We start from the raw sequence: 13,099 nt of genomic DNA, 5'->3' as shown, positions 1-13,099 counted from the left end.
ATTTTTAACTCCAGGGCAGTATTTATTAATACATTTCAAATTATATTTTATATTTAATTCTTAATGTTAGATTATTGTTCATTAATCATTACGAATTACGATAGTAATTATATTCTTTTTATAGATAAGCGTTCCAGACATTCTGAATTGAGTTTTAATAATCCTTTAAAAGTTCAGTGATGCCATGTTTATTAATTCATTTCCTAATAAACATTTCAAAATTCTTATTAAAACAAAACTATAACCTTTTTTATACAAGCCAGGTAGTCTCCATTCCACCTTATGGTAGTAGTTGAGTTCAAACGCGAAAACGGCCAGTGCAGTCAGAGTCAAGATGCGTCTTTTGAAGAAACCCAGGTTATACGAGGAGGGAAACACGTGTGCTGATAAAGAATTTAATTTTTTTGCGGTGCGACACTAAAATGTGTTGCCAAATTTGTTCACGCGCGATGGAATTGTGGTCACAGTGAGGCGGTGACATCGCGAGTCAACACGCATAGCCTTATGAAGGAAAGGGGAAGCAGGAATTAGAGAGAATAGTTTCTGAGAATAATACCTGCAGCCTTAACCGCGTGAAATTTAAAACTATATATATAACACACAAACCATTCCCCCCATTTTACCCCCTCTAGGGACAAATTTAAAAAGTGGTTTATGACCTTTCTCGGGACTCAACTATCACCACACTTAACTTCGTCTAAATCTGTTCAGCGCCTTAAGCGTGAGATAACAGACAGAGTTACTTTAACATACATAATATTAGTATAGATTTTCCTTAAAATTAAAACATAAAAATGGTTACTGTAATCTATATACATAAAACAGTAATGACAGGATTTAGTCTGAGATTTAATTAGGTAATTCTTACAAATCCTTTAGGTTTATAAAGTGATTAATTTTACCAACATTACCTTACCCCAAAACATAATACCGTAAGACATTATACTGTGAAAGTAACTGAAATATACTAAGCGAGCTGCCAATCCGTCAATATGCACGACTCATTGCAGCTTGGCATCAACGGTAAGGCCAAGAAGTTCAGCTATCTCAACCGGATCCATCGATTCCACATTGATAAGTACATCAGCTTTTAATTTGACACATTAGGTGTAAGATATATCAGAAATCTTTGTTTACATTAATTTTAAAAACTAAGGAGGTGTTATCACAATGAATTCGTTATATAAAATACAAAATTAACAGGATAAACACATATATACGCTCTCCAGGCTGATCACCAAATAAACAGTTCAAAGCACCGATAGTGCCGTGTTCAACACTGAACCACTTCTGATCTGTTGACATCTGTCTAGCCTTGTATAAAGACTTGTCATTTGAGTCAATTACACAACCGTGTTAGACCGGATCTTAATTAAAAATAATATTTGCCTCATATAATTGACGGAACGATTGTTCAAACTTATCAAGAATTGTAGAATTATGCTGCATGATAAACTGAAGTTTACTCGTAAGATGGTAACAATTGAGCTGCTAACTTCAGACACGTCTCTGTAAAAATATCCACAAAGAAATTAAAAATATAGAAAAAAAAGACTTCTTAAGACATCAGAATACAGATTTTCATGAAAATCTACAAAATGGTATTTAAGAAAACAACAATTAAGAGAATAACAATAAAAGCTCATAAACCATTATATAAATGGAGGCATCAAAACACAATTTCCACATGTAGCATTCCGTATTTACATAAATGTTTCAGCGCAATTAAAACTCATAGTAAATCCTGCAGGTGTCTCGCGTTTTCTAAACAGCGCTGTAATGGAGCGAGGTTTTTTTTTTAATATTTTTAAAATGTCGACATGCGGGCTTGAGTATCCATTGTTTCAGCCAAATATTTAGTAGTGTTGAAATAAATTAACTTTACATTGCGTTCCTATTAATCCGTTTACATTAATTAAATATATTTTTAAAATAAATTTACTTATACTGCGAAAGAAAAATTCGTGGAAAAATATTTTGACATTAACGTAACAGATAAAAATGTACATTGTAATTTAAAAAAAAAAAAACTATATACTAATAACATAGCCTGCTGGCGCTGGCGTACCGTTAAATAATGTACTATATATTAATAGCTTAAGCCGATTGTTGTCCCAGTGATTATGGGACGATGACTGTACATAAAAAATCGGCTATTGTCTCATTTTGAAGCGCTCCAGCCGTAGATGTGCAGAAAAATAAAGAGGATTCTTGATTGCAATTCAATAAATTGTTATTATTTAACAAAGAATTAATTTTAGAGAGCGGAAAGAAGTTAATTTCAGGTTAGAGAGCACTATGGCTGTATAAAAAAAAAGTAATTCTCACCGAAATCATCGATTAAGATGCACGCGTTCTAACCACTGAGCCATCTCTGCTCTTACTTAATAATAAGCCAAGCGCGCCCGATTTTCGTTTCGTAAATATCACCAAACTTTTCGCTCGCGTTTGAGGTGTTCGAAATGAAACATTCCACAGGGACATTACATTTTAAAATCCACAATGGAAACGTTTACACGCATGGGACGAATACTTCTTATTTTGCGAGCCGCCGCGGACTAAACGACGCGATTTGAATCATGCACACGTACCGTACCCGACGGAATGTCCTTTGATTTTTTGTCCAGAGCAATTAAAAATCCGTAATATTATTCTGCTCTCAAACGATTTACGAGGAAATAAAGGCATTTTGAAAGGAAACTTTTCGTTTCAACTCGACGTTTTTAATCTACGGTATAACGCAAATTCATGACACTCGAAATTAATATCTCGTTTTGAATTATGATTGGGTCGCAATTTGAAAAAAAAAGTACTTTAAATACATTACATTATATTCTTATTTAATATAACACAAACACATAATTTCCTTAGAGTTGTCAATTTATACAATGTGTCTGTGACGTCAACGCATAAAATGATACCACTAATAATATACGGCGTTTATGACCAAACACAAAAAAACGATCAAACACATTCGTTAACTTAGCCGCGGGACATATTTTTCATTTCATCAACTCACAACACCCCGTAACACTGTCGGAGATATCGTTACGTGAATACTAGCCGGTCGGTAACTTACCCCGAAATTCCCGAATTTCCCACTGCTGGGCTAAGGCCTCCTCTCCCTTTGAGGACAAGGTTTGGAGCATATTCCACCACGCTGCTCCAATTAGACACATGCAGGTTTCCTCACGATGTTTTCCTTCACCGCCGAGCACGAGATGAATTATAAACATAAATTAAGCATATGAAAATTCAGTGGTGCTTGCCTGGGTTTGAACCCTAAATCATCGGTTAAGAGGCACGCTTTCTGGGCCATCTCGGCTCATCCCAATAAAGTACAGTTAAATTTGTATACCCTAACTAGGAATCAAAAATACTAAGTACACCCTTTTATCTTTAATATAATCTTGTATTGAGTAATATGCCTTATTTATCACTGCTTTTTTATATGAGCTTTAAATTTAAACGATTAAAGCTATAAAAAAATGCCTAAAACAAAGATTGTGGATAATTTTCACAATATATTTAATACATACAAACAGCGTAAACCTCACGGGAAACGAGATATTTGCAAAAAAACGATTTATTTGACTTTGGACCTTAGTTACGGTCGTGTACACCCTACCATATGTAAGTTTTGAGACAAGTTTTAGGACAATATAGGTTTGTACAACTTTATAGCTGGGTATATTTAATTCCGAAATACTTTCCTAATTCCTAATTTTGACTAAGATGACAGGACTAATAAATTTTCGTATTTTTTTTTACATAAAATCTTTCCACAAAAGTATTACAACGGTCGCTTAACATAAATAACTTGTGTAACGCCATCGAAAAGAAATGATATAAATTGAAATGACAAAAACAATCCCCCACAACAACGACACGCGCTATTTGTTTTCTGACGTTGACAGTTGCGCAATTTTTCCCGCCGAATGCCCAGTGCTGCCAACCGTATAATGTCACGTCACAAACAAGATGTAATTTTTTTAAATTGACTTGTGTATAACATTTTATTGTTTAATCTATACTTATAATATAAATGCGAAAAAAAGTCTATACAAATAGTTTAATACGAAAATAACTCTGATAAGCTCTCAACCAAACCACTGAAGCTTTTTGGAATTTGAAAATCCGAATTTGATGGAGTTTGGCTGGAAGCAAGCTTGGATCCCAAGGAAGTTTTATACCTGATACCTGTGTATTTAAAATATGTTTTATGTGTTGCTGGCAAAATGCTTGTTAAGAGAAAATTTTAGAAAAAGCTGCCAATTGCGAGTCGGACTCGCCCATAAAGGATTTCGTGGCAGCAAGTAACAAGTTTTATGTTTATGAAATTAAATGTTTTTTTTTATATTTGAGTTGATTGATTGAAAGGTAAATTGCGGTTTTCGATTTATGACGTATTAAAAAAAACTACTTACTAGATCTCGTTTAAATTTTGGTACAAATTTTGGGTGGAAGTTTGCATGGTAATGTATGTAAGTATATCATATATTTTTTTTAGTTTTATCACACATTTTACCAGTTTGGAAGTGTCTCTGACGCAAACTATTCGGTTTAGAAATAAACCCAGGTAGGCACCACTGAAATTTCATGTGCTTAATTTGTGTTTATAATTCATCTCGTGCTCGGCGGTGAAGGAAAACATCGTGAGGAAACCTGCATGTGTCTAATTTCAACGAAATTCAGCCACATGTGTAATCCGCCAACCCGCATTGGAGCAGCGTGGTGAAATATGCTCCAAACCTTCTCCTCAAAGGGAGAGGAGGCCTTTATCCCAGCAGTAGGACATTTACGGGCTGCTAATGTAAAAAAAAATATTAGAAATCTCTTTATCATTTGTGAAGACCTATCCATAGATACTTCACATGTATGCGTTCGACGACAAATTTTTCGAGTTTCAGTTCTAAGTATTGGGAAACACAAAATTTATTGTTTTTTTTCTATAATTATACGAAAATTTTAATGCGGTACACAAAATACATCTACCTAGTTTCAAGAGTATTGCCATTTGGCTACGGAAGAATAAAATAAGCTCTCTTATAAACAGTATAAGAAAATTTATTAATCTCTTAAGCCAAAAGGTCGTAAGGTCACATTGAGGTCAAATTACTTTATTTTCGTATCGCTTCCTATTCAGAAACGTAAAATGATATTGTAAATATTAGTAGGCAGCACTCATAGCATATAATTTAGTTACTAAAATGTATTTACACAAATATTATAAATGCTAAAGTAACTCTCTGTTACCTCTTCAATCGCTGAACAGATTTAGATAAAATTTGGCATAGAAATAGTTTGGGTCTCGAGAAAGGACAAAGGCTACTTTTTTAATTCACCCCTCGAGGGGTGGATGACGTTTTGTGTTCTACGTGTATAGTGATCATCACTGTCCATATATAGTAGCGCCGTAAGAAATTCTAACCAATCATTACATTGCCAATGTGCCACCAACCATGGGAACATAGAGGTTAAGTCTTAGTGCTGTAGTTACCCTGGCTGATTAACCTTCCAAAACGGATCACAACAATACTAAGTACTGCTTGACGGAAGAATATATATTGGTACCAAGGCAGGCTTGCACAAAGCAGTGGCGTAGCTAGGTGGGTAAGGGCCCCGGTGCATAGAAAAAGAATCGGGCCCTCGCCCCCTCTTTAACGTATATTGGCATTCAAAATTATAGATAGTAATAAGAATGGGATACAGGATACAGTGAGTTGAACATATCATTAGTAAGTTAAATTTATACTTCATCTCTATTCAAAGCTCTTTTCATAGCTTAGGCTAGAGGGCCCCCAGAGCTCAAGGGCCCTGGTGCACTGCACCACCTGGTCCTACGATAGCTACGCCACTGGCACAAAGCCTTCCACCAAGTAAAAAATTATGCAATTATAATATTAAGTATTAATTTATAATCAATTATAATATTATAACAATCGATCCAATCGATATGTTAATACTTAGCTTTTTTATAATTTTACGCATCAACATCATCAGCCATACAGACGGGCCCCGTCATCAGTTTGCTGTCCACCTCGGGGAGGATGTCCTGCATTAATTATTGTGAGTTTATCCAACAATTCATTTTTATTTTGTTTTTTTTTTCACATAAAAATGCTAATGTTTAAACTTTTTACATCAAAATATTTAATTCAAAGCCGTAACAAGTCCATTCAAAAATGTTTTTAATGTGCTTACTTGAATAAACTTGAATAAACGGACAAACGCAAAAAAACTCAATACAGTAAGTACATAATTATTTAATTCATATAAATTACTAGTGACTCGCCCCGGCTTCGCACGATTACAATGGTGATACTAAATATACTACAGAATGTCTTATGACGTTCAGTTTTTCAGTCGTTAGACAATACAAACCGCTAAGTCTCTGCGTTTTTAATCTGTAATATCTTCGAAAATATTCATTTAAATTACACGCTGTAGGGCCATATTGATCTATATTAAATGCACAATGTATTTAATGTACTTAATTGGATAAGGATTAATGCTGTATTACTTAATATCGCTTCGTAAATAAGCCATTATTTCTCGTAAATAGTAAAGGATAAAAAATAGTTATTGTAGGTTATCCCTAAGAGATAGACATATAGGGTAAGGTTGCTTTAGTCGTACCACAGCCTAAGTCGTACCCCGGCAATATCTCGTTTGATCATTTTAAATAGTGCCATCTAGTATTGTCAGTATTAACATTTCAGTCGAGTCAGCAAACATAAACACATAGATCGCCGGCTGCCCTCGTGAAGCAAAAATACTTAAAAAAAAAGTTTTTTATACAGTTTTCATTAATTTTTTTGATTCATTTGTAAGCTTTTTATGACAGAATTGTGATATTGATCTTTTTTTCTTTATTTACATTAATTTGTAATACTTATTTGGCCATCGTTTAGGCGTTTTCAAACGGTCGAACTTTTTGAGGTTATGTAAGTGTTTTAGTTTTAAACTAATAAGTCCTCACTGCTTAAGTCGTACCTGTACACAAGTCCTTAGTCGTACCGGTACGACTTAGGTATTAAGAGATTTTTTTGTACAATTTACGTTCTTATTAGGAATAATAAGATAGGAATATTATTAAAGAAAAGGATTTTGTAGCGTCTTTAAACATCCATCTTACCCATCGAATCTAGAAGTCGGTGATCAAACTGACTCAACCATCGATATTAAGGTCACCAATACCGGTTGTATCTCCGCCAAAAGATTCATCGCAGTACTACCAAAAATTACAACGCCACCTCTAATACCTAGAGTTTCAACACCACCCATTATTCAACCTATACCTACCACAATATCACAAGTCTCACACAATAACCATCAACTTATCAAGTCTCAATTGAATATTTTATCTTCTGTGCCTTGCATAAAAACAGTAATTAGAAAAATGAATAAGAGTACTAAGCCAACAAAAGTATTAACTTCCAGTCCCTACAAAAATGAAATAGAAGCCAAAGAAAACATAAATAAAAAGAAAAATGCTAAACTAGATTTAAAAAAAGCCAAAACAGAAAAAAAAATAAAACAAGAGAAAAACAAAAGAATTAAACAATCGTGGTTATGTAAACTATGTAAGGATGATTGTGAAGAAAACATGACGCAGTGTACAAAATGTAGAGGTTGGATACATGATCTATGCGCTGGCGTTGAAAGCAAAATAAAAAAATATATTTGTGACATCTGTGTTCAATAAAGTTCTTATTATTTTGGTTTTAAGAGATTTCGATCTTTTTATTTTCTTTTAGCTTCGACTTTATACATAACAAAAAAAATTGATCTCAGATTAAATTATTTGTAGTTTTTAGTTGTTTATGTGATCTCTGATTATTAAGTGTTTTTTCTTTATAGTTTTTAATATGTTTAGGAAGATTTATTTTCTAAGTACGACTAAGGCTATAGGTGGTACGATTAAGGCAACTAGGTGCCTTAATCGTACCGAAGACATGTTTTTGAAAAACGTTAAGTACTTTTTTTTATTAAAAATATTAAAGTTTCTATGGTTGTTAATTTAAAGCCAATTAAATAAATGTTAAGTTTATATAGAAGATTTCATTTTATTTCAATTACAGTGAATTTTACAGCGTAATTTCCTTAGGGGGTACGACTTAAGCAACCTTCCCCTACCATTGCGGACTTTTCTGAAGACCTTTTTAAGGTATACAATACTGTAGTACATTATTTTGAGCTATCTCGTAGGGTTGATTTGTTGATTGTACATTTGCAATATAAGCGCAAAGAATGACGTTAATTTAGAAACCTCTAACAATATCTCTATTCCTCTACTATATTGTGCATGTATTATACAAATAAACCTTCCTCTTGAATCAATCTATCTATTAAAAAAAACCGCATCAAAATCCGTTGTGTAATTTTAAAGATCTAAGCATACATACGGACGGACAGTGGTAAGCGACTTTGTTTTATACTACGTAATGATAATTCCGTTTAGTACTAATAAAGTTTATTTTTATTAATTACCTACGTAATTAACATTTTGCGTGTTATTCGAGTGAAGCGTATATAACAAAACAAATGATATTTTGGAAAGCAATAATCTAACACTAATATTTCTGCAGAACATAAATTATCTTCTATAACCTTATCAGCTTCCACGCCATTAGCTATGGCGGGTTCACAGCGTTCATTTCGCGCCAATGTCATAGTTCAATCCACAGATTAAAATAAAATAAGCGATTCTGTGTCGAAAATGTTTTCAATACGAATACGAAGTTATTTTTGAAATAACTTAAAACAAGAATAACATATTCTAAATACATAGTCCTGATTTATTATTTTATGTAAAAAAATAATAGGTTAAATATATAGATACTTATTATATAACAAAAATAATCAACCATTACGGTTTCCGTTAGTTTGTAAATTTAAGTGGTTAGGTTAATTTGTGACAGACTAACAGACCGAGTCACTTTCGCATTTGTAAAGTTAGTATTTATACATTTTTATTGTTTTATACTAATTGTATATGTTTTTGAAATAACTACTAGTTTATAAGTGTAGTCGAATATTTAACGGTATTATCTAGATTTCTGATGAAAAAAAATGTTAATAATTTTGATTTTGAATCGTAACAAACTGGTACCTATAAAAATCTTAAACTATAATTTAATTTAATTTAAAATTTATTTGCATAAAATAAAATCACATTGGATTCTAGAAAAACAATATCCCAACTGAAATAAAAGTTCAATATGTTTGGAATTTATTTATTCTACCTAGACCTCTGCGGGCCTCTTGAGATTATAATAAACTTCGTTATTCTGTTATCTGTTTGTATTTCTTTCCACCTTAATGCTACATAATTGATAACAGCAACCAGGTGTGCTGTCAGTCCGCTATTCATCACGTTAACTAATTAAAGCTACAACTTAAACAAGATAAAGTGCTCTTAATACAGAACCACAATTCTGTCGTTAAAATTCATGCAAGATAAATGATTTGACAAGCAGGTTAGTTTTTAATAATATTGGGTAAAAGACAAATTTTTTAAATATTTTTTATGTTATATTATGAGTATATCGATTTGTCTTGATTTGTATATATTTTTTTCTTATTCCATGAGTTTTTTTTTTTTAATTTAGTGAAGTTTTAAGCAGTTACCTTTGCAATTTATGCATTGGTGGGCGGGATTTGTGTAGGTGCGGTCTTAAATTCAGCTGCAAGAATTCACGACCTTTGCACTATATATTTTTTTTAAATTACTCTACTAAAATTTCTTACTTTATTCTTTTATCTTTACGTTTTTTCAATCTGTATTTTATATTCATTACTGTTTTCATGCTTTCGAAATTAAATATGTATATAGATTTAAAAAAATAAACCTTTATACAATTATTAATTTAAAAAAAAAATTCAAAATTTTCAATTGTCCAATCGAAAGACAATGAGGTCTTGATATACCTACTAATAAAAAACTATCACTTGTCTGTTCGGACATCACGCTATAACTAGTACCTACCTACCTACATCGATTTGATAAAAAATGTGTTTTAAAGATTAAACCTCATAACTGTAATTAAAATTTTAATTAAATAAATATTGTACGTAGCGTTTGCGTGCAAAAGGTTATTTTACAATTACTTAATGATAGTAATACTTGATAGTATACAAAATTTTACAAAAATCACCCTTTTGTCCACTGGTTCGTCTCAGGTCAGGGTATTTTCCTATCTTACGAGTTAGTATTTATTTAGACAATCAACAGGTAAGTGTATTTTTTCTATTTTGAGTGGTTTTTAATCACAATACGATTATAGGAGATTCACTATATAATTAAATATGACTTGATTAACAAACAGACACGAAATTATGTCTTTTTAACATACTACAACTATCCGCGGGTGAGGCCAAGGCTACAGTCATACTTAGGTATAAGCTAATACCCATTTAATACCTTTAATAATGCTGTGTGAATAAAACAATACTTTAAATAAGTATTAAATCGTTATTTTAAAAACGTTAGTAAACGGCATATTCAATACAAGAAAAACGCTTGGAGCTAATACTTGTTGACTTTCAAGCAGGATATATTTTATATAATTGTATTTAACTGACTAAGTATTTGAATTGTTGGAGAAGAGTATTCTTGTTTCTTTTCTGTAGAATCTATCTTCCAAGCCGGTAGCTTAATGTTCTGTAAAATGACGATTTCAAAGTGTTTGTAAAATTATATTTAAATAAAGTCGATTTTGATTTTGAATTCTAATATGACAATAATAAACAAGTAATAATCATGCTCATTCCCTCTGAATGTATGAATGAATGAACGAAAAAGACTGACATTAATAGCAATGAGCAAGAAGTCAATTATTACTTTCGTTTTGTTTAAAAGTTACATTAAAAAAAAAAATAACAACTGAATATTTGTTATAAGTATGTATGTCATCTATATTAATGTCTTTATCCCAAAAAATCTCTCTAAAAACATTAAACCACCCTTTGAAATCTGAAGACCATTAAGTAAATAATTATCCGCTGTTTGTCCGCTGCCATTAGTACCGCCATTTCGCGGTGCGACAAAATGGCCGCGGGAAATGGACTGTGCACTGATAACCGGCGGGTGATTACATCGTGATGGGATAAGCGTGGTTTATAAAAGAAAATATACTTTAATATTTAATGTTTCATCACGTTGCCGACTGATTTCGTTTACAACCAGAACAATTAATAGTAATATTATCGAATGTCTCATGGAATAGACAAGTTTAAGAAAATTTATGAATTGAATTCTACTACAAAATTGAATGCATGGTTGGATTTAGAAGTCTGGAAGCCCTGATGAGCAAAAGAGTAGAGGCCTTAATTATCTTTTTAACTAATTGAACTTTTTATTCTTTTGGGGTGTTACAGTGAGTTTTTTTATGGAATAATTATATTATTTAAAAAAACATAATTATGTAGATATATAGTAAAATACAATATCGTTTTCTATATCAATACATATATTATATCTACGTTTCGAACGTTAGTAGCTTTACGTTTAATACGATGACGTAAAATTATTTAAAAGTGCTTTTATGAGCGTACTTGAATAAAGAATATTATTTATTTTTTAAATAAACGGTCAGTATTATTTAATTTATAGAAATTACAACTTCGTTTAGAGGTAGGCTTTTAATTTAACCCCATAAAATAACGAAAAGTGCTTACGTGAACCAACTTCAATCAAGTATATTTTGAGTATAATTGAAAAAAAAATGCACGATAGGCGGGCTTATGGTAGGACGATTAAATGGCCAACGGGTAGGAAAGAAAACAAAATCTTAGGTACATCTAAACGATATACGGTAAACGAGATACGTTCACTTCATCACATCAGAGAATCATCATCTATCACGTTGGCTTATTTAGCATTTAGCATTCAAACATAAACAAAAAAACATAAAAAGTTAGCAGTAATATTTTTTTTATTTATGACCTCGTTTGGCTTTTTAATCCGCTCCGCTCATGACCATAACATCACCCTACCACGCGTCGTGTGACGAGCGATTCACTGGTTTTCTATTAAACTTATCAGCTGGGTTAAATGGTCTGACACGTTCCCGTTACATTTCGGTCATCGTTACCGAGCTACCGACGGGTGGGTTGATCCTGGTATAATGAAATTATGGCTGAAAAATGAAATCTCGTGTCATTTTACTCTAGAAAAAAAATCGAATGATGAAACTTATATAAACTGCAACTATAATAGTAAAACAGAAGTGATGTACCACATACATAAGTATCAAGCTTAATATTTAAAAAAAGTTACGATTTTTTTTTATTTTGTCACAATTGTATTACAAGGGATAAAAATGTGTGAAATTATTGCTCGTTGATTATCTTGCAGGATGTACAAAATTGTATAATAATAATTTAAGATTAAACTATAACTAACAGTCTTTGCGTTATACCTACGAATATAAAAAAAAATATTTAAAAAAAAACAAAGGAACAACATCTCACTCTTAATAAAATTAATTTAATCTTAAATTAACTCTTAGCTTTAGCTCGTCTGAATCAATATTTATCGGTTAATCTGTCACCAGACATAGCTGGGTTATTAAAAAAAAAAACGCCATTTCAATATCCGGCTTAAACGATGGTAGACGACGGATTAACCATCAAAAAATAGGTCATATAGTAATATTTTAACAGTGGTAATAATATGCCTAACTGCCTTTTTATTATTTAAAAAGGGTTGTTAAATATACATTAAATATATATAATATGTAGTAAAATTATATATTATAGTCTACTAGCGACCCGTCCCGACTTCGCGGCTGCAATGCTGCTATTGCTCTTGGCCCTACTGGTAGCTAGTATAAGTGTATTATCTATGCCTACTGGCCTTTACAGCGACACCGAACTGTTACGCGGGTTTCCGTTGGAGTCTTTTTAAAAAAACTATTTTTAAGGAAACAGAAATTTATTACGATTTAGACATAGAATTTAACAAAAGGAAACAGTGGAAATATATAGAAAAGATGTCTGAACGGTATGACGGATTCGGAGAGACTGACTGTCATTCTTCGCTTTTGATTACTGAGCCATTATTGGTGATGCAGCATGCTGAAGTGCACGTCAG

This window comes from Vanessa atalanta, chromosome 28 (assembly GCF_905147765.1).
Source record: "Vanessa atalanta chromosome 28, ilVanAtal1.2, whole genome shotgun sequence".
Lineage (NCBI taxonomy): Eukaryota > Metazoa > Arthropoda > Insecta > Lepidoptera > Nymphalidae > Vanessa > Vanessa atalanta.
Note: the sequence above shows the minus strand (reverse complement) of the source record.